Genomic DNA, 23,860 nt, shown 5'->3' with positions numbered 1-23,860 from the left:
TTTCTGTTAAAATGTATTTGCATATTCACAGAAGTAAAATCTTCAATGAATCAGTGCAATTGGCAGTGTAATCAAACTTATTTGTTTCTGTTTTCTATTAAATAGTATCCCTTGATCCATTTATGAGCGCTAACATGGTGCAGTTTTATCAATACCAATAAAAGTGGGTTTATCAGCAAAGATCAGCAATTTTGACAAGGTTTCTATCTGTGTGTAACCTGATTTAAAATAACTGAAAATGACTTACAAGAACTAGATTGAACCCTTTCATAGTTACACATGTTTTTTGATACAAAAAAAAACATTAAAAAAGCCTACCTGTGCCTGTCACCTAAGAATATGAATGCAATTTGAAAAGCTTTCCCTAACCAGCGCAACTGGCAGAATCTCACAGGGCAGAATCTTCCGGGTGGCGTGCGGGGGCGGGCCTGACATGCCGACGCATAAAATGATGCGCCATGACGTCGGGCATGCATCCCAACGTCATCGCGATATTTCGTTTGGCGGGCACGCACTGGAGTTGGCTGCGCGCCCACCGAAATGTAAAGGGCCTATTAAGGCCATTAAGAAATTAATTTAAGTGCTTAAGGACGCTGCCCATCCAACCTTAAGGTTGGCGGGCAGGCAAAAAGTCCAAGTGGCCTTTGCGTTTTTCAGGAAACCTCATCCACGGGCAGGATGAGATTTCTTGAAGCTTTTATAAAACAAATAAATTTTCCCACCTTTACAAACATGTCCCAGCTCATGTGATACAGTTAGATGAGGGGACATGTTTGAATAAATTTTTAAATCCATTCATTAATTAATTTAATTCTTTAATTATTTGAGGCAGCTCCGTGCCTCATGGAGGTTACTGTGCTCTTTTGCACATGCTCGCGATAGAGCGCTGGCCCCAAGTCTCCCTCCTTCCCCTGCCCGCACAGGTAGTGCTGAGCGCTACCGGCTGCTTATTATGCTGGGTGGGCCTTAATTGGCCTGGCCACATAAAATGGTGGTACGCAGCCAATCGGTGATCGGCTCTGCGCCCGCCCCCGCCCAGCCCGCCCGCTGTAGGAAAAATCCAGGCCCCAGTTTTAATCTGGGAGTGTGGCCAGTTCTGTGAGTGGCCCCGACTCAGGGAAATGAGTCCTGAACCAACATAAAAATATGAATGGAAGTGGCTTTGGGCATAGCTCACTTGGGTTTAAATTTCCCCAATTACTTATGCTGTTTCGGTCAAATCAGTCTGGATTGGGCGATATAATTAGCAGAAACTCACCAGCAATACTTCACAAGCAATGGACTAAATTCAGAGGCCTCCCAGCTGACAGCCTTGCCCAAAGGGAGGTAGTTGGAGAATTGGCTGTACATTTTTATAGTGCAATATCCAGCCTACGCTGCCTACAAGCAAGAGTCTCTGCTGGCACTACAAAATCAGCATGTTAAAAATCAAAAATGCAGTGCTATGATCCTGTACAAAGAAGATTGCCATTGAATATGCTACGCTAAATGCGCTTTCAAATTATATATTATACAACTGTGTAATTGATATAGTTACATTCATATCTGTGATCTCCCACAAAATTAGCTCTTGGCTTTATCTAATGGTGGGAAACTATCAGTTAATTGACATTCCGGAGACACCATTCCTGATAGGAAGTCTTGTTCATTGGGAATGTGGATTGAATATTTGACATGAAAATTATTAACATTGGTTTATCTTAGAGTCTCCTTCGGGGTGCTCTTGAGAGCCTCCTGACATTGTTGACATCCTTCCCTCTATGTACAATGATGGGCATGCAGCAAATTAAATCCATTGAGAATGGGGTGGCTTCCTATGGTGCATGTTTGCTGATGGCTGAAGTGACCAATTCATGAGTGGTTCTGCTGCAAGTGCTGCATTTCAAGTGGTATCAGGTGTCATTGTGGGTTGTTGTTCTTGGTGTTGGTGCCTGTTGCCAAGCCGTTGTAGCCACTGATAGCCATGGTGCCACACACTGACACACAGGTGACATTCCCGTTTTCCTCGTCGTCAGTTAGTGTCTCCCATGTGCAAGAATCGATACTTGAGGTCAGACTTGCAAGCATCCTTGAAGTGGTACCTTGGGCATCCCCCTGGTCATCTGGCTCTGGCTACCTCTTTATAGAGAAAATCCTTAGGTATGCATCTTCCATCGTGTGCCCGAGCCAGTTCAGTTGCCTCTGCTTGATGAGTGCCAATGTACTCAGTAGCTCTGTCTTTGAGAGGACTGTCACATTCGTGATTTTGTTCTTCCATGCGATGCCCAGAATGCGTTGCAAACAACGAAGATGAAAGTTGTTGAACTTCCTTTCTTGATAGCTGCAAGTCTTTCAAGTTTCATAGCCATAAGACAAGGTTTTGAGAACGCAGGTCTCATAAACCCGCATCTTGGTTCTGAGAGTCAACTTGTTATTCGATGCATGTTTTGTGAAACGGCCAAAGGTGCTGCTTTTCCTATCTGGCCTCCTAGTGTTCAGTTATATTGAGGCAGTGACAGACAATGGAACTGGTCATCTAATAGGCAACAGTGGTATAGGGGGAATTTGAAACGAAGGCCGGTACAAAATGAAAACAAAATAAAAGTTTCTAATCTCCTCCTGTTGTTGATCTATTCACCTGCTGTTTTAAACAGTTGTAAGTCATTTTTACACAGAACTGTGGCTTGTAAATAGCCCATGGAGGTCTTGGTATAAATTGGCTTCTGACTTGCAGGAATTTGTTTTTGTTTTTCAATTAGTTCCAAGCTTCCTTCCCCCTCACCATTTTGTAACAGCCGCAAGTTGCCAATCCTTGTGGCAGAGGGTGAGTGTGAGACATACAGGTCAAGTGCCAGGCCTTCTTTGGCTCGCCAACATGAAACCCAGGCTATTTTAACTTCTGTAGTAATTATGGTTTTATTTAGTGTGTAATATACCTTTAAGAATAATGCTTGTTAAGGAAGACCACATGATCTTTAGTACCTAATAGGTGAGTAGCACAGGGAGTGTCCACGACTTCTACATTCTCAGTCAGTCACAGATCCCTGACATCTTCCAGGGTCCACAGATGCTGCAGGGTTGGCTCCTCGGGGACAAGGGCTACCCGCGGAGAACATGGCTGATGATACCCGTGAGGTGGCCTCAGACTGCAGCAGAGAGAAAGTAAAATGAGGCTCATGCTGCAGCTCACACTTTGGTGGAGCAAACTATTGGAATGTTGAAAATGAGGTTTTGGTGCCTGTACAGGTCTGGTGGAGCCCTGCAATACAGTCCACACAGGGTGTCACGCATTGTCGTCGCCTGCTCCGCCCTTTACAACCTGGCCCTGCAACAGGGGGGAGGAGCTGGCTGAGGAGGAGATCAAGGAGCTGCATGTTTCCACCAATGAGGAGGACTTCAACGGGGTTGAGAGTGAGGAGGCCCTTGAAGGCGAGGATGACGGCAATGAGGCCACTGCACTGGCCAGATGAGGCAGGTGCGCTTGGGAGGCCCTCAAAGCTGCTAGATTTGTGGAGGAGGATGGTAACATGCAGTAAGGAGACACCATAGGTCCTCATATTGCATCTGTGAACATTTGACTCCTGTCTGGCTAATGGCAGTGCACATACCCTCTGTGATAAGGTTCCTGTCGTGGAGATGCAGTGGATGCCCATAGTCCATACATTCCAGGAGGATGATGATGATGACATGCAGTGGGGACACTCCATAGATTCTACATAGCTTGTGTGAATGTCTGACTCCTATCTGGCTGATGACGCCTCACTTGCGCTCTATGAACAGGGTCATATCATGGACATGCAGTGGGGAAACTTTAACTTCATCTGATCCTATGGCATCCTTCATGAGCTGAACCCTTCAAGGCCACACTGTCACCAGGCACAGATGCTGATGAGGTTGGGGGGGGGTGGTGCAGTTGCACCTCAAAGGTGCTGGGAGCACATGGAGAGAATGACGTAACTCTGTGTCCCAGCCCAGGACATTCTGACAGCAATGATAAGTCCTATTGAGGTGCAGGCATGACTCAAATGACCAGTAACGGTGAAGGCGCACCATCAGTGTGCTGGGAAGGCTGCACCAAGCACAGGGAAGAGGCCCTGGACTGAGACACCTGCCTTTATTGTGCAGGGACCAAGGTTTCACATCTGAGCAACAGGGACACTGCTCATCAGAACAAGGAGCCATAAGCAAGGAGACATTCTTGGGAGTTTATTAACAAAGTGAACATTATGTACAAGTGATTAACACCCATACCTAGGCTGTGCAACTACGTCTTCTTAACCTTTCTAACCCTGGTGCTACGTCTTGCTGCTCCCCCGACATGCACAGCGGAGGTGGAGGCAGCCTGCTGACTGCTATGCCCTCTCTGTGATGACCTTGTCGGGCATCCTCTGGAAGGCCGAGACCTGGGGGATCCCTGCCTTCTTTTGGGGTCCTGATGTGTGGCAATGCCAACTCCTCCTCGGCCTGTGGAGCTGGATTTGCTGGGGTCACAGGAAAAGGGGATTCGGCTGGGCCAGCCACTCCCGCAGTCACCTGGGTGGATGGCCCTGGGGTATGCACCTGCTGATCCTCCTCACTATGGGTGCCCGAGGGCCCCCAGTTGACTCCTTGAGGAGGAGGGGAAGCTGGAGTGAGATCGAGCAGCCCCACACCCCTCTTGCATTGACAGTGTTGGAGGCCAACTTTGGCATAGGCGATGGCGTTTAGCCCGCGTGACAGTGCAGGACCGATATCCTGGACCAAAGTCTCCATGGCGGCCACCATCCTACCAGTGTTAACCTTGGTGCGCTTGCATGCCGGCGCTATCACCTCAGACTGAAGGCGAATGGACCTCCGTTGTGCCTTGCAATCTGAGGAGTGCAGCGGACTTTCCTTCCTCATGTTCCCGAGCTTGCCTTTGCAGCTCCAGCAACTGTGACATGACCGAGTCCAGGGACTCATCATCTGATTCGGACTCAGCAGATTTCAGGTCTCCAGCGGTCCTCTGCGTGCTGGAAACCTGGGAAATCTCTGCCTCTGCCTGCTGTGGATTAGATAGTGCGATGTGCTCGCCAGATTGTGATCCCGAGGGTACTCTAAAGCTTGGTCCCACTGCGGTGTGTGTCTCTGCACTGGTGGAGGGTGCGGGTGTGTGCTGTGATAGGTCTTCAATGAGGGCTTCAGCAGATTCCTTTTCTGAGGTGCCTTCGGGGCTTGAGTCGAGGACCTGGGTTGTGGACCCCCTTTGCTGTTTCCCAGATGTGCCTGCAAAAGCAAGGGGAGATAATTAGTGCATGGCAGTGGCCTGCGAAACAAGACACATCACTCACAAGATGGTTGTCTAATGGACGTTGCACTGCTAGATCCTCACTTGGTAAGCACTGCTGAACTCACTGGCAGCACAGGACCAGTCCAAATCTTTGCCGGCCAGCTGGATGACTGTATTTCAAAGTCCATGAGGACCTTGATTTCAGGTATTCCTACACCAGCCTGTGACCTATTGTTGTGTGCCAGCTTGTCTTGCATGAATTGAGATGGAGAGAGTGTAAGCAAGACCCTTGCCAGGCCAGATGATAAGTATGCCTGGCATGTGTGGGTGGTGAGTGGTGCCATGGATGGGATGAGGACAAAGGGGTGTGTGTGAGAGAGTGAATGATGATGTCCTTGAATTAGCAGTGAGTGAGATCCCTGTGGATGGGCGTTGAGCTTGTGAATGTGTGAGCTGAGAGTGACTTTCCCTGGCGGAATGGAGGAGGTAATTTATCCTCTTTCGGCACTGGGTGGCTGCCCTCTTTTGCAAGGCATTGGCACGGACCACTGTTGCCAACACCTCCCAAGCGGGATTGGTGATGTTACTGCCCCTCCTGGCCAGAGCCGGGTAGAGGACATCATGGTGGGCCTCCACGGCATCCAAAAGGCATTCTTGGGACAATGACAATAGAATTGGGGAGGGGGGTGGGAGGGGCTGCAGTCTTCTTGCCTTTTGTGCAGCAGTCCTGGGCTGGAAGCACTGAGAGGTGTGGACGCGGCTGCTCTTTAAATATGGTGCCCGGTATGAGGAAGCGATGAAGTGATGGCATGGCGGGTGAACTGCAGCCTGCCTGCCAGCGAAACGGCGTGTTTCTCAGGAATGTATGATTAATGAGGCGGGATTGGGATGATACAGCGTGAAAAGTCACCATTGCAGCAGACGGGTAAAACATTCTTTTACCCACCTGCTACCGCACTTAGTGCAAATCTAGGATGACTCCATCCTAGGTGTGCAGCACTGAATGCCTGAGTAACATCCTGCCTATATTTTAACCCCTTGCATGCCCTGATCTCTTTGGGCATGAGGGTTTAAAATTGGCACTTATATCATTGGCCTAAGTTTTCTAAAATAATCGCTTTGAACTAATACAGAGCTCCAGAAATGTTGTAGAGAACATCCTCTTTAAGATCTATGCAAGGATAAATTCCACATATCATTTGAGCTGTTCGGTAGCATGTTCAGAAATCCCAATAAATGGTTCAACACCAAATATTGATTGAAGTAATAAAAGCAAAATCTGATGTTATTTGCTTAGAATCTAACAATGCTTTTTTTTTTCTCCAGGAGTTTGCAATGTTACGAACACATTTGTGCCTCATAATGCCAACTCATTTGCAAAATTACCAAAAATGGACTTGTTTGCTAGCTGTGTGAAAAGTAAGTGTAAATATTATTCAGTCACCGAGGGTACCTGGCAAATCAACAGCAAATCTTGTTCCATGTGCTAGAGTTTACAGAGAAGGGAGGAAATGACTTTTGCAGTTTGTTATTCAAAAGTTCTGAAAGTGCAATTCGGAAACACAATCTTTATCACTTTTTCATTGTGCCATTGCTTCAATTTGGCTCTTGCAAAATCATTTATAAACAATACATGTATGATTTTGCTCTGGATAAGGCATACTGCCCTCCCCCCACCAAACATATGTAGAAAAATATATTTGCAAGAGAATTTTTATTGTCACCTTGAATGGTACTGGTAATTCTTCCTATTGTACTGGAACTGGTACCTGTTGTTTCAAGGCAGTAATGGAGAGCTGAATAGGAATGGGCATTTATAAGGAACCTGGTGAAAAAGCTGGTAGTAGCTGATGAGCTGAAAAATCTTTTTTTATATATATAGGTAGTGCCATGCCGTGTGATAAAGAATAGCCAGTAGGTGGTTGTGTATTAGTATGACAAATGACCCAAATAATTTGGATTTGATTGCAACTGGCAGTCGCTCCAGTGTCTCAGATGAGACATAGTGAATCAAATTGAATATAACGAATGGTGACTTGATTGCGGGCACAAAGAATTATGATTCCTGTCTCCACTCATCTCATTGCTTTGCTTGGATATGCCAATAAAAGTTCTGTTAATCTTAGACTACTGGCAGATCCTGGGAAATTCCAGTCTCTCGTGTCCTACTTTTTAAAAAGATTTCCATCATGCACATCATGATGCTGAAACACATATTACAATAATAATAACAAAACACATTTTGTTCGTGGAGAGCCGAAGCTAGTTGGGAGATTGAATGCACAGTTGGAAGTGACATGTAGGGTCCTCTTTTTGTTAGAATTGGGCATAGAAGGAAGGATTTTAAACAACAGACCAGCAGGGTGCAACAGGGCGATGTACTTAATGAAGGATGTTATTCTACGATGGCCATCACAAACATACTGGTGTGCGTGACATATTTGTGGACATTTGTGAAATATAGACAGCATGAGCTGGATTTTCAAATCAGGGTTGAGAACCTGACACCTGGATAATTTCCAGGTCCTGACACCGTGCTGCATCAGAGACAGTGACGCAATGCTATTTTCCAAATGTAAAATACTTAATTGGCTCGGCAGTGAGTTTGGGTCCAATCAGCAGTGCTGGGAAGGTCTGGAGGTGGGACATGGGACATAAATCGCCTGAACATTGTCAGAACAATTGACCGGCTTCATCAGTGAGGCATCAGCAACCTTCATACATGGGATGTAATTGAGAAGGGGGTATCACTGAGGAAGGAACCTCACGTTGATGTCATGCTGTAATACGTGACAGAGGCCACGGGAGGGGCTCATTGGCATCATCCTTCCCCTCCTTAGTCCCTCCAGTTCAGGAACCATCCATGTTGCAAGGCCCTGTGACAAAGGCTGTCACTGCAGTTACACTAGTGCATCAGCCTGTGGAGGAGCCCCCATGGGCTCCACGGTGAAGACGGAAGTCACGGACATCTCAGTCGGGTGCAGAGGTGAGGGAGCAGGCTGCCTCCCCTCTCCTTAGTATAGGGGGGTACCTCATAGAAACGTGCGTAAATGCATGCACCATGTCATTAGTTGCACTTGATGGGTCACCTGGGTGAAGTTTTCTTTGTCTTGTCACTGATTTATCTTGTAATAATGATAATTTTTGATGATTACGATCTGATTTGTGTGTTTTTAAAGCTTGTTGAAAAAAGTGAAGTGAAGGTTTTGGTGGGGTGGGAGCTGGGCTTAGTTCGGCTGTGGGGTGATGGTGACAGTGGAGCCCCCACTCTCAATGTCTCTGGGTAGCAACAGGAGCCCTGGAGACCTTCTCTCTCTTTGATGAGAGCTGAGTTACAGAATCTTCTGTCATAAACTTGAGAAGTGCTCAAGTGAAACCTTGCTGAATCAGTGTGCCTCTAGTGGCCAGACCAGCCTGCTAATTGCTGTGAGGCCTGGCAATGCCTTGGCAGCTTTCCTCCATTTCCCACCCCCCCCCCCCACCCCCCGCCTCCATCCTCCCCCTCTCCATCCACCTTGAGGAAGAGTGGTGTTTCAGGCCCTCCTTTTCATCCAATTCCAGACATCCTGGCTGGATTGTACTGCAGGGCCCCACCCAACGGGTCAAGGCAGCAGAAGTACATCTTCAAGGTGTCGATGGTCTGTTCAATGCAGATTCATGTTAGTGGATGGCTCTGGATGTAGCACCTCTCTCCATCCATGTCTGGGTGTCAGGCAGGCGTCAGCAGCCACCTCCTCAGGAATAACCCTTACCCCCCAGCAGCCACCCACGGAGTCCGGATGTTGGCCTGAAGAGGTGCATCACCTGGGATTCTTGCAGGATAAAGGAATCATGACAGCTGCCCAGGAACTGAGTGCAGAGCTGTAAGATGTGCTTCCTGTGGTCACAGACTGGTAGGGCATCCAGTGAGTGGGAGCCTTTTCTGTTCAGGACTCTGTTTGGCTGGTCTGTTGCTGTCTTAATGGTGACATGGATGCAATCGCTGACCCTCTGGACCTGTGGGAATCAATCGATGGCGCCTGAACTGGCCCAGCTGATTCAAAATGGATGTTGTCTCCCGCCCTCCAGCATAGGACATTTTATGACCTGCCTGATGGAGTGATGAACTGTAGACTACGAGATTCCACCCAAGTCTGCGGCTGATCCCTGGAAAAACCTGGAAGCATAAAGATTCAGGGCAACAGTGACTTTGATGGCTGTAGGTAAGGGACTGCTACAGCATCCGTGAGGCGTCAGCTGATTGTGGACTAGAGCACAGATGCCTGAGACCATCTTCCCGGATAGGCACAGCCACCAATGGCATTGGCACTCTGTCATTTTCAGGTAGCTGACTCTTGGCTGGTGCACCAGTTGTCTTGGTAGCACCTTTTTCTTCTTCTTGCAGCCTCTCGCTGTGCTTGACCGGTTTCCTCCCGACCAGGAGGATGCATCTGCTGAAGGTCTTCCTCGCTGCTCTGTAACCTGCTCCAATTTTAACTCCCTCAACAGGAGCTTGTCTGTTTACCAGGGCTTCCTATACCAACCTCTGCTGCCCTAGTGATGGCAGCAGCCTCATACCCTTCTCATGACTACTACCTCTCACTGTTGAGAAATACAAACCTCTCAGTACTAGCGATAGCACTGCTGTGCCACAGGCATTTGACAATCCAACCCCACGTTTCATTCAGGAGTGCAGTTATCCCCTGAAACCTTTCAAAAATGTCGTCACTAATGTTAATGCTGTGATTCTGTATGTCTACCATTCAAGTAGAAGGAAACATGGATTGCAAAAGGACTACAACATTACAGCTCCATTTCTCTGATCCAAAACCCTGTGAGGACAGTTCCCTCTTTGGGAGCTTCACTGGCCATTTAGCCCTATGACATTTTAATGGTTATCATGATGCTGCTGCTGCTTGAAGCTACTCCTACCAAGTATGCTACCCTTGTCTGTCTTGCACCATACTCACACATCCACTGTAGCTTGACTGCAACCACTCTGTGATATCCATCATCCAACTACGCCTGGGTCCACCCCTCTTTCTGCTGCCCTCCAGAAGAGATCTCTGTAGCTTTTTAGCTCTGATCAAATGGCCAAAATACTGACATTTACATTTTTGGGTGCTACTTGTTAGAGTTCTTTTGCAATTTCAAGCACATCTTCATTAGTCTTATTGTCTGTATATGGAATTTTAAGCATACATCTTAGCATCCACATTTCAAAGGCCTCTATTTTCTTCCACAGATCTTTACTAATTGTCCAGGTTTTTGAGGCATCTGGGAAAGTGGATAGAATGCAGCATTTTATGAGTATTTTTTCCTTGTTACAAGCTTGAGTTTTCTTGTTGTTAACACATCTTTCATCTTCACAAATTAGTTCTGGCTACCTCTATCCTTCTTCTGACTTGGACATCGCATCTACCATCTTCTGTTATCATTTGTCCAAACTTATCTACTTGTTCCAGTGTGACACCATCCACTTCAATCTTCACTCCAGTTTCTTCTAATGTATTCTGTCTAACTACCAATGTTACAACTCTTTTCTTCTCCGCCGATGCTGCCAGACCTGCTGAGTTTTTCCAGGTAATTCTGTTTTTGTTTTGGATTTCCAGCATCCGCAGTTTTTTGTTTTTATACCAATGTTATTGTCTTTTTGGTGTTCATACTCAATCCATATTCTAAACTTTTGGATTTTACTTGATCTACGATATTCTGTAGGACCTCTTCTGATTCTGCAAGTATCGCTGCGTTGTCACTGTACCGCAAGTTTGTTATGTTTCTGCCTCCAAGTTTTACCCCTGGAAGTACATCTAATTCTCTGACTATTTCTCCAGTGTACAGATTGAATAATTTTGGTGACAGTACACCAGCCTTGTCATTCTCCTCTCTTCACGTGAAACATGTCTGATTGTTCATCTCCTAGTCTGATGCTCGCTATTTGGTCCCAATATAGACCATAGATAAATCTCACCTCTTTACTGTCAATGTCACAATTAAGCAACACGTTTATTAACTTCTGATGATTATTATGAAAAACTACATAATTTAATTTCCGTTTTAATTTTAGGCTCCATCTTTTCTGCCATCTTCCTGAGGCATCTGTATATACTCTAACAATATGTCTTTGTTTCAACCAGTTACCTTCATTTTCTAATATCTTTCCATTCTAAAATTCTAAAACAAAGGGCCTTCTCTCAGAAAGGACAGTGTGTAGACTTACTGAATTGCCCAGCCCTAGGAACACTAGAATTGTTTTGTGCTATTCTTTTTAGACAATAGTATAAGTGTAAATGCCAAGTTTACTGCATTTTAGCTAATGAGCAAACTATTTTTAATTCAAATTAAAATATAGATGCAAAAGGTTTCAATTTTTCTGACCTCACTTCTCAGAAAATTAAACTTTGGAAGATCTGGTCAGGTCATCTCACTGCTTTCTATGTTAAAAAAATCTTTCAGGGGAGAAGTTATGCACATACTTTCTGAAGCTATACTAAACAACTAAAGACAAAATAATACAAAAAAAAATTCTCATCACTTACTTTAAAAATTGCTGTAATAGGACTAAGGTAATAATGAGAAAAGATGGACACCTGATATTTCAGCGTTTTATGAATACAGCACATGGATTTTACATAGTGCTTTATTAAGATGGCATAATCCTACTCACTGTCATAACCAGTCTCTCCACTGTTTTTAAGGAATTGTGGAAATTTTAATTAAATATACTTTGCTCATTAGCTAAAATGCAGTAAACTGGGCATTTACGCTTATACTGTTGTCTAAAGGGAATAACACAAAAAATATTCTGAAGTGTTCCTGAGACTGGGTAATTCAGTAAGTCTACACACTGTCCTTTTACCTTTGAGATCTGTGTATTGAATCCAATGTAGGCCAATGTGGTGAAAGTCTTCACTCTTTGCTGGTGATAGGGGTCATTTGTGAAATGAGTTTTGTCAGTCTCAAAAGGCACAAACACTGTTTGTACAGTGAACCACATGCTGATTCTCTGATCTGCCTTCATAGACCAGATGCAGACTAAATTAACAAATGCTGTCTTCAATGGAATTGCCAATGTCAAGTGCCAACTTAACTGACAAATCAACTATCCCATGGCTAATGGGGAGACGGTGGCATAGTGGTAATGATACTAGCAATCCAGAAACCCAGATTAATGCTCTGGGGATATGGGTTCAAATCCCACAGCAGCTGCTGGAATTTAAATTTAATTAATACATCTGGAATATAAAGCTAGTCTTAGTAATGGTGTGTTTGAAACTATCATCAATTGTTGTAAAAACCCATCTGCATGATCCACTAATCTCCTTTGGGGGAAGAAATTTGCCATCCTTACCTGGTCTGATCTATATATAACTCCAGACTCACAGCAATGTGGCTGACTCTAACTGCCATCTGAAATGGCCCAGTGTGGCACTCAGGTCAAAGGGCAAATAAGAATGGGCAACAAATACTGGCCTTGCCAGTGATGCCCACATCCCATGGAAGAATAAAGAAAAACCAATAATATCACAAGTTAAACATTACCACGTTCTTTAATTCTCAAACCTTGCTCTGTGTTGGTCTCATTTAACATCTTTCATGTATACCACCACTTATCTCAATGACAATTCACAGGCTCCCTGTTCTCCAGATTTATTTATTTCAACTTAACTTTCAAATCTCTTTAGTCTCCTTTGGGTTTCTCCAGCCATATGACCTAATCCTCACTTTCTGCTCCTCTGAATTACTTCTTTTCAGGTTCCAGTACCTGTGCTCCACCATTGCAGGCCATGTGTCCAAAGTCTCAATCTCCAATTCACTCATGTATTCTCACTTGTGGCTCATTTCCCACTAACTACCCTTTTTCTCCCACTCCCTCTGTTCTACCATGGGCCAAACCTTAACCTAAGTTCCAGCTATATGGAATGTTCTCTCAAATCTACTTTGACCTTACTATTTCTTCCTTTTCCATTTGAAACCTCTTAAAGTGGTAAGAAATAGATAACTATCTTTCCTGCTCCTGTTTAGCATTCCCTCTCTTCACCCTAAGCTATCCTGAGATGTTCTTCTGCAATGAGAGTATGTTAATGCAAGTTGTTGTTACATTGAGATTGTTCGAAAATAGCACGATTCAATGGAACAGCTGACATCTAAAGAACAGAATATCACCACCCTAGCAATAATTATTAAGGAGTTGATGATATTTTAATTAAGTTTTAACAAAGGGGCTCATTAGGTGTTAGAATTCAGAAGTTCCCATCATTGGATTAGCAATTTATTTTAGTGTAGTTCAGTGCTGTGTTGTAATATTTACTGTTTTAGGTTGGTGCTTAGTTCCACTTCTCATGACAAATACATCCCAAACCAACTATTAGACAATCCTTGCAACAGATTAGCAAGTTACAGGAGCAGTACTGCTTTCCAAATTTTGTACTGGACCAAAGCTTTGAACGCCGAATCTATATACTTACAGAATATATAAGCAGGGCCCCAAGCAATACCTGAAGCTGGGATATATCATGAGTGGTACACTAAAATTGATTGCATTTTCCCTAGAGTTATACGATTCCAATATTTTATTCTTGTAGTATTGAAAAAGTTTGAGGCAAACTAGTAAGCAACGTCATAAAAGTTAAAAAAAAAATCACTGGACATACTGATTATTTGACATTTTCAAGTACATTTTAGGCTTCCTGACAATGTTTCTGTTTAAAATGTTACAATGGAAGGCATGAGAACATATCTGTAGATTCAGCACCTTACAATACAGGACATTTATTTATGAATATTTTAAGAGTCAACCCTGACAGCAAGTTGGACTCTACGCCAAGAGATCAGTTTAATACATGTTTTAATGGAAACAGAAGATAAGATAAAACTGTATGACACGCTTTTGTAAAAGATATGGGATGTTTCCCTCATGAGAAACTCTTCAAAATGGCAACAATATCTCAGTAGGTACCAATATCAATTACTTGCATAGTGAAGTAGAATTTTGGGGTAGCTCTGCATAGAAAATTCAGATAGTAAAATAATTTTCTTTCGTATACCATCAGATCCCTCCATATATAATCTAATGGCATATGAATGAAATGATTTTCAATATTGTTTCCTCTTTTCTCCTAATGCACAACTAGCATTAGATTATTTTTGTTTCCTTCCCTTCAATATAGTAGTATCTTTCAAACTAAATGGAGGCTAGATGTTGCCATTCATCTAATCCATCTTCTGTCCACCATGTTAACTTCTGCCTTGTGAACAAGAATGGTCTTCCTGACATATTCTCAAATTCACTGAGAACTGCTGTAAACTGGATTCAACTTGGTTCCCAGCAAATTCAACTATAATGTGCTAAAATGTGAGGTCATGACAGCAGGGCTCCTTGCATTGAGTTTCTAGTTTCTGCCATGTGCCTGCAAGGAAATGTTAAGTATAGGACAGAGGGAAAAATAGCATAAGAATGGGAATTACTCCTCATCTAACGCCTAGATGCTGATTTTAGAGTTACGTTGTTGAAAGCTTGAAGGGAGAAATCCTTTTGGCTGGAGATGGGTGTGCTGCAGTTAAAGGGAAAACACTTTCAGAAAGGCAAAGAGCTGTACCCAAGAAATAAATCTATACTTAATTAAAGCAACTAAATGTTGTCTAAGTTTGAAGATTGTAGATTTGGTAAATGTGTCCTTGTCATGCCCAGTAGAAGCATGGAGATATTACAAACTTTGAAGCCATATTTTAAAAAAAGCTTAAGATGGCTGGAGCATACCATGTGCCTTCTTTGGCATTTGAACAGTTAGACAATAGAGTCTATGGCCAATACCTTTTTAAAACATTTATTCATGGGATGTGGGCGTCGCTGGCTATGCCATATTTTATTGCTCATTCTTAATTGCCCTTGTTCAGAGAGCATTTAAGAGTCAACCACATTGCTGTGGGTCTGGGTCATGTAGGCCAGACCAGGTAAGGATGGGAGATTTCCTTCCCTAAAGGACATCAATGAACCAGATGGTTTTTACAACAATCGACAATGGTTTCATGGTCATCATCAGACTTTTAATTCCAGATTTTTATTGAATTCAAATTTCACCATCTGTTATGGTGGGATTCAAACCCAGGTCCCCAGAGCATTACCCTGGGTCTCTGGAATACTAGTCCAGAACCCTCATCCCAACACAAAGAATTTCATTATCTCAAACTCTCAGGAGTGAAAAGCCAAAACACAGGATATTCACTGACCCACACACCATCTTATTTGAACATACGAACATACAACAGAGTAGGAGTTGGCCACTCAGCCCCTCGAGCCTGCTTTGCCATTCAATAAGATCATGGCTGATCCGATTGTAACCTCAACCCTACATTCCTGCCTACCCCCGATAACCTTTCACCCCCTTGTTAATCAAGAATCTATCTAGCTCTGCCTTAAAAATATTCAAAGACTCTTCCTCAAAAGGCAGTGGGAGCAGGGTTCCAAAGACTCACTATCCTCTGAGAGAAAAAAAATTCTCCTCATCTCTGTCTTAAATGAGTGACCCCTTATTTTTAAACAGTGACGATTAGTCCTCCATTTTTCCACAAGATGAAACATCCTCCCCACACCCACCCTGTCAAGGCCCCTCAGGATCTTAAAGGTTTCAATCAAGTCGCCTCTTACTCTTCTAAATTCTTGGGGGTACAAGCCTAACCTGTCCAACCTTTTCTCATAAGACAACCTGCCTATTCCTGGTATTAGTCTGGTAAACCTTCTCTGAATTGCTTCTAACACATTTACATCTTTCCTTAAACAAGGAGACCAATAGTTCAGATGTGGTCTCACCAGTGCCCTGTATAACTGAAGCATAACCTACTTACTTTTGTAATCAATTGCCCTCACAGTAAATGATAATATTCTATTAGCTTTCCTAATTACTTGCTGTACCTGCATACCAGCCTTTTGTGATTTATGTACTAGGACACCCAGATCCCTCTGAATCTCAGAGCTCTGCATTCTCTCACCATTTAGATAATATGCTTCTATTTTTATTCTTCCTGCCATAATGAACAATTTCACATTTGCCCACATTATACTCCATTTTCCAAATCTTTGCCCACTCACTTAACCTGTCTATGTCACTTTGTAGCCTCCTTATGTACTCTTCACAATTTACTTTCCTACCTATCTTTGTGTCATCAGCAAATTTAGCAACAATTCCTTTGGCTCCTTCATCCAAGTCATTTATATAAATTGTAAAAGGTTGAGGCCCCAGCACTGATCCCTGCAGCACATCACTTGTCACATCCTGTCAACTAGAAGAAGACCCATTTATGCCAACTTTCTACTTCCTGTTAGCTAGCCAATCTTCTATCCATGGTAATATGTTCCCCACTACACCATGAGCTTTTATTTTATGCAATAACCTTTGATTTGTCACTTTATCAAATGTCTTCTGGAAATCTAAGTACAGTACATCCACCAGTTCCCCTTTACCCACAGCACATGTGACTCCTTCAAAGAACTCCAATAAATTGGTTAAACATGAGTTCCCTTTCACAAAACCATGTTGACTCTGCCTGATTGCCTTGAGTTTTTTTTAAATGTCCTACTATAACATCTTTAATAATAGCTTTTAACATTTTCCCTGTAACAGATGTTAGGCTAACTGGTCGTTAGTTTCCTGCTTTCTGTCTCTCTCCCTTTTTGAATAAAGGAATTACATTTGCTATTTTCCAATCTAATGGAACCTTCCCTGAATCTAGGGAATTTTGGGAAATTAAAACCAATGCATCAACTATCTAACTAGCTACTTATTTCAAAACATTAGGGTGAAGTCCATCCGGACCTGGGGATTTGTCAGCCCACAGTCCCAACTATTTGCTCAATACCATTTACTTGGTGATTATAATTTTCCCGAATTCCTCCCTCCCTTCCATTTCCCGATTTACAGCTATTTCTGGGATGTTACTTGTATCCTCTATGGTGAAGACCGAAGCAAGCTACCTGTTTAATTCATCCGCCATCTCCCTACTTTCCATTATCAATTCCCCAGACGCACTTTCTATAGGACCAATGCTCACTTTGGACTTGAAACAGGTCATGGGTAAGGCAGCCATGTTTGCTACCTGCTTTTAAAAATAACAGCAGAAGCTGTCCTGAAACAAATACCATCAGAAACACCACCTAAGCCATCAAACCCACTTCAAGACAACTACGTAGCCAAGGGTAATGTACAGCTATACCTGTGACATCCTTCATGGCAGAAATTCGCACACCTCAATCTTTTTTAGTGGCTCCCACTATTAAATAAGAGAAAGAGTGATAGGAAGGTACTCGTTCAAGACATTTCTGCTACTATTTGTTCTGATCTGCTTGTAGTAGTTTATTAGCTTTATCTCTGAGGTCTTCATGTACCATTGATGGTCGATGATGGAGAGATTTATTTTAAGCATACATCATTCAGGATATCCTGGGGATTAACTGCCCTAGGGTGCTTCTTCCTGGAAATCTAGGGATATCAACAAATCTAAGGATTGACCCCTCCCACTTAGGGTGGAGGTGGTGGTGTAGTGGTATTGTCGTTGGACTAGTAATCCAGAGACCCAGGGCAATACTCTGAGGACCCGGGTTCAGGTGGTGAAATTTGAATTCAATAAAAATCTGGAATTAAAAGTCCCTGGGCATGTCCTGTCCCACCGGCAGGACAGACCCAGCAGGGGTAGTGGCACAGTGGTATACAGTGGGAAGGGAGTTGCCCTGGGAGTCCTCAACATCGACTCCAGACCCCATGAAGTCTAATGGCACTGGGTCAAACATTAGCATGTACCGTCCGCCCATAGCTGATGAATCAGTGCTCCACCATGTTGAACACCACTTGGAGGAAGCACTGAGGATGGTAAAGGCAGCAGAATGTACTCTGGGTGGGGAACTTCAATGTTCATCACCACTACTGATCGAACTGCTCGAGTCCTAAAGGACATAGCAGATAGATTGGGTCTGCGACAGGTGGTGAGAGAACAAAGAAGAGGGAAAACACACTTGACCTCATCCTCACCAAACTGCCTGCCACAGATACATCTGTCCATGACAGTATCGGTAGGAGTGACCACCGCACAGTCCTTGTGGAGATAAAGTTCTGTCTTCACATTGAGAATACTCTCCACCATGTTGTATGGCACTACCACCCTGCTAAATTGCATACATTTCGAACAGATCTAGCAACTCAAGACTGGACAACCATGAGGAGCTGTGGGCCATCAGTAGTAGCAGAATTGTACTTGAACACAATCTGTAACCTCATGGCCCGGCATATCCCCCACTCTACCATTACCATCAAGCCAGGGGATCAACCCTGGTTCAATGAAGAGTGCAGGAGGGCATGCCAGGAGCAGCACCAGACATACCTAAAAATGAGGTGTCAACCTGATGAAGCTACAACACAGGACTGCTTGCGTGCCAAACAGCATAAGCAGCAAGTGACAGACAGACCTAAGTGATTCCACAACCAACGGATTTGACCTAAGCTGTGCAGTCCTGCCATATCCAGTTGTGAATAGTGGTGGATATCGATAGTGGTGGAAAATTAAATAACTCACTGGAGGAGGAGGCTCCACAAATGTCCCCAACCTCAATGATGGGGGAGCCCAGCATGGCAGTGCAAACGATACAATCTTCAGCTAGAAGTGCTGAGTGGATGATCCATCTCAGCTTCCTCCAGAGGTCCCCTGCATCACAGATGCCAGTCTTCAGCCAATTCGATTCACTCCATGTGTTATCAAGAAATGGCTAAAGGCACTGGATACTGCAAAGGATATGGGCCCTGACAGTATTCCGGCAATAGCATTGAAGACCTGTGCTGCAAAACTTGTGCGCCCCTAGCCAGGCTGTTCCAGTACAGCTACAACACTGACATCTACCCAGCAATGTGGAAAATTGCCCACGTATGTCCTGTACACAAAAAGCAGGACAAATCCAACCAGCCAATTACCGCCCCATCAGTCTAATCTCAATCATCAGTAAAGTGGTGGAAGGGATCATCAACAGTGCTATCAAACGGCACTTGCTTAGCAATGGACAAAAGAGCTGAACTCCAGAGGTGAGGTGAGAGTGACTGCCCTTGACATCAAGGCCACATTTGACCAAGTGTGATATCAAGGAGCCCTAGCAACACTGGAGTTAATGGGAATCAGGGGCAAAACTCTCCGCTGGTTGGAGTCACACTTGCAGAAAGGAAGATGGTTGTGGTTGTTGGAGGTCAGTCATCTCAGCTCCAGGACATCACTGTAGGGGTTCCTCAGGGTAGTGTCCTCGGCCCAACCATGTTCAGCTGCTTCATCAATAACCTTCCTTCCATCATAGGGTCAGAAGTGGGGATGTTTGCTGATGATTGCACAATGTTCAGCACCATTCGCGACTCCTCAGATACTGAAGTAGTCTATGTCCAAATGCAGCAAGGCCTGGACAATATCCAGGTTTGGGCTGATGAGTTGCAAGTAACATTCATGCCACACAAGTGCCAGGCATGGCCATCTCCAACAAGAGAGAATCTAACCATCACCCCTTGACACGCAATGGAATTACAATCGCTGAATCCCCACTATCAACATCCTGGGCGTTACCATTGATCAGAACTGAACTGGACTAACCATATAAATATGATGGCTACAATAGCAGGTCAGAGGCTAGGAATCCTGAGATGAGTAACTCACCTCCTGACTCCCAAAAGCCTGTCCACAACCTACAAGGTACAAGTCAGGAGTGTGACGGAATACTCACAGTATACTTGCCTGGATGAATGTACCTCCAACAACATTCAAGAAGCTTGGCACCATCCAGGTCAAAGCAGCCCACTTGATTGGCAACCCTTCGATAAACATTCACTCCCTCCACCGCCAACGCACAGTAGCAGCAGTGTGTACCATCTACAAGATGCACTGCAGAAACAAACCAAGGCTCCTTAGACAGCACCTTCCAAACCCATGACTACTACCATCTAGAAGGACAAGGGCAGCGGATATATGGGAACACCACCATCTGGAAGTTCCCCTCCAAGCCACTCACCATCCTGACTTGGAAATATTTCACCATTCCTTCACTGTTGCTGGGTCAACATCCTGGAACTCACTCCGTAACAGTGCTGTGGGTGTATCTACACCACATGGACTGCAGCGGTTCAAGAAGGCAGCTCACCACCACCTTCTCAAGGGCAATTAGGGATGGGCAATAAATGCTGGACTAGACAACGAAGCCCACATCCCTTGAATAAATTTTTAAAAAACTTCCAGTCAGGAAGATTCTTTAACCAAATCCAATTTGCACTGTGCCTTTGTTCCATGGCTTGAATCTGGAACATCCAACTCAATTCATTATTTCCCCACCCTCCAAAACTGAAAATTGATGTTTGGGATCAATTTCTAAGCATTTGGCTAAATGTTTCAAAAAACGCTTAATGAATGTGAGTCTTTGATGAAGCTCAGTGTACTGTGAGTGAATTAAAAATAAGCCTTGAATTTTTTGCATAAATGCACCCAGAGGCACGTGGAAGCTGGGTGCAAACCAACTATGATGGTTAAAGGATCTTAGTATTTTGGACATAAATGATTACGCACATAACTATACCACACCCACATATCGCAGGCAATTAATAATATCTCTGCTGAAACACACCTCTGTGCATAAGGTGACCATTCCCCAAGTGATAAAGCCTCCTGTACTGGATTTGTGTGATTCAGCTTGCTAAGGGGTTCTCTTAAAATTATGACCAGACCTTCAGGTGCAGAAAAAACGTGATATTTCTCATGTTTTATTGCAAGTTTTTGAAAGTTTTTTAAAAAAAAATTATCCTCACTGAGACCAGCTCTGCATTTTCTGCTTCTTTTAATGCATTTTTCTGTCATAAGCATAAAAGACATTGAAAAATTTAAAAACATCTCTGCTTGCAGGTTCTTAATTGTGTAAATAATATACAAAATGGTGGCTGAATGATCTGAAACTTTAGTTTTCAGATATAAAAAAGGAATATCTAGTGAGGCAGCACCTGTGGAGTTAGAAAGACAGTTAGCATTTCAGGTCGATGAGCTACTGTCAGAATCCGAGATGAGATTCAGAATAAGATAGAATGGGTTTGGACAAAAGGTCATTGCGCTGAAACATTGAATGGAATTCTTACAAGCAAGAGGAGGCAAATTTGGGTGTGTGCGTGGAGTTAAAGCCCCTAAAAGGGGCATCAGTTCTGGATCCTGTTATCATCCCGCTGTCTTCTGGGTTTGGAAGTGAATAGGGAACCTCCCCCCACTGCTCCCGATGCAGCTGTTGGGCAGAATTTTTTGCTCGGTATGTGGGCGCACACTTGAGTGTGAAATAGTGCGTGATGACGTCAGGCGATCATCCCGGCGTTATCACACACTTGCACGCTATTTTGGTCGACGATGCATACGAGAGTCGGAAGCACGCCAGCCGACAATTAAGAGGCCGATTAAGGCCATTAAAGTTGTAATCAACGGAAATTTTTCGTAGCCCATCCCATGTTATGATTGGCGGGCAGGCAAATCATGCCTTTGCATTTTTCAAGAAACCTCATCCATGGGTGGGATGAGGTTTCCGTTATTAAATAAATAAATAAATAATGTATGGGCAGAATTTTCATCTTGTATATATATGTTCTGGTGTCTGATTCTGATGCATGGGAATTTTTTCCGGATTTTAAAATCTGTTTTTACTGCATTTAAATTCTTCCGCTCCCTGAGGCAGCTCTCTGCCTTCAGGGAGCTTTCATTCCGCGCTGCCCCGCACCGCGCTGACTTCAGCGCTCGCCCTCCTCCCGCCCCTAACCCAGGCAGCACTGAGCCTTGCAGTGCGTGTTTCACGCTAGCTGGCTATTAATTGGGCAGCCAGCGTGAAATTGCAGTCAGGAGTCCATTCCGCAGCCGCTCCCAGGTCTGCCAATTGCACGCGCCCACCAAACTAAAAATCCTGCCCATTGTGTAAATTAGCTAAGTACTCAAATAGGTCATTACCTCGTGTTTTATCAGCTTTAACAGCCAGCGGACCCGATTCCTGAGCTGTCAGGAACTTGCCAGGGCCACTGAGGTGAGTGCGTAGTGGGGCATGCTTATTCAGTGAAACTGACAGGGTGGGAAGCCTTTGATCATGAAACTGAAGAGCCATAGCCATGGCCAAGTGAGAAGCTGCTGCTCATAGCACTCCTTCTCAGACAAGCCATTGCTAACTTCTTGGAAATCACTTCACCTGTCTTACACTTCACTAACCTTCAGCTGCTCTTCCCTGCTGCCAGCCTTCAACATAGCCCATCAATACTCACCATTATTTATGCACAAACCTGAAATTGGGAAGTTGCTGTATGAGATACAGATCTGAGATATTGGCCCAGATGCCTGGTAGAGGGTGGTGCGCTTTTTGAATGGTATCTAACAGCAAGTGGCTGAACAAAACTCCATAGTCCATGCAACTGCAAGTCTAATAAAAGGTTACACTGTTCATACGCTCAGAGCAAATTCCACCCCATTGTTCATTGTTCATTGGTAGAAAGCACAGATGTTAGCAGCATATTTCACCTGAGTTTAAAATCATTTAATAAATTCATAATAAAAACTTCAGTTGTTACTTTGCTTCAGGGAACTGTACTTTCAGTAATGAAGGCTAATTAAGTCTGTGACATTTTCAAAAATAATAAGCCAAGAGAAGCTATGACATGTGATATGGATAATATTCAACATTTACAGATTTTACTGGAACATTTCACATTTAAATTGGTTCATAGCTAAGCTCTATAACTAACAGCCAATGCCAGAAGAGGAACAAAGGCAAATTATACCATGTATGCAACAAGTGGAACAAGGCCGTGTGAATGGAGAATGCTTGGATAAAACACTAAAAGTATCTTATATGAAATATTTAATTTTTTAGGAATCTATGGGCCAAGGCTGTATTTTCTTGGTGGCATTTCTAAATGACTTTAATGGCATCATTGTTGGCACCAATGGCAGTTAATGCGTGCAAAATACCCAGCTGCCCAATCTCTGACAATAATAATGGTATAAGATTTTCAGGACATTAAGGTAGGGTAAGTATTAGCAAATCTTCATTTAGGTAGCATTATCATTTAATTGTTCTACTGTTGCTGCATAAACCTTGATAGGGGACACAACCTGTAAGTGCAGTTTCTGACAGGCATTCATCCTGTTCCTTTTTGCATACTAACCTGCCACAAAATGAGAGAAGTGGCCCTGTTAACAGATTATACCCCAATTTCTCCTCGATATCTCTATTACTTCTACTGTACTGGTGCGGACACCAGAATCATATTTGAATTAAGTTTAAGCAGTTATCCGGTGCTACATAATTCTGCTCCAGACCAATAATGATTTATTTCTATTGAACACCATCACCATTTGTTAACGCTGATTGCAATAGCGAGAAAATCTTGCCTCAGTCAGTGAAGAAGTGCGTGATATAGAATTAAATTAAATTCTTCAGTAAATAATGGGAATCAGAGCACATCAGGTAGAATTCTGTGATGCTCCTTGCATTTCCAGAAGCACTGTTTGCCAGTGAAGGTCCCATATTTCACTTGTTTAAATCAAATGGCTTGTTTTTAAAGCATTGGTCTATTAGTAAATGACTGTAATCAAAGATCCGGAAATAAGTCATTCTGATATTCCACAGAC

General features: G+C 43.7%; 1 protein-coding gene across 1 annotated transcript in view; it reads right to left on the bottom strand.

Annotated features, from left to right (window-relative positions):
- kcnb1 (potassium voltage-gated channel, Shab-related subfamily, member 1) overlaps window positions 1-23,860 on the bottom strand; it is a 336,451-nt gene that overhangs the window by 148,290 nt on the left and 164,301 nt on the right. The window lies entirely within an intron of this gene.

The sequence above is a fragment of the Cetorhinus maximus genome, chromosome 13 (assembly GCF_964194155.1).
Source record: "Cetorhinus maximus chromosome 13, sCetMax3.hap1.1, whole genome shotgun sequence".
NCBI lineage: Eukaryota > Metazoa > Chordata > Chondrichthyes > Lamniformes > Cetorhinidae > Cetorhinus > Cetorhinus maximus.
This window is presented reverse-complemented; position numbering and strand designations above follow the sequence as displayed.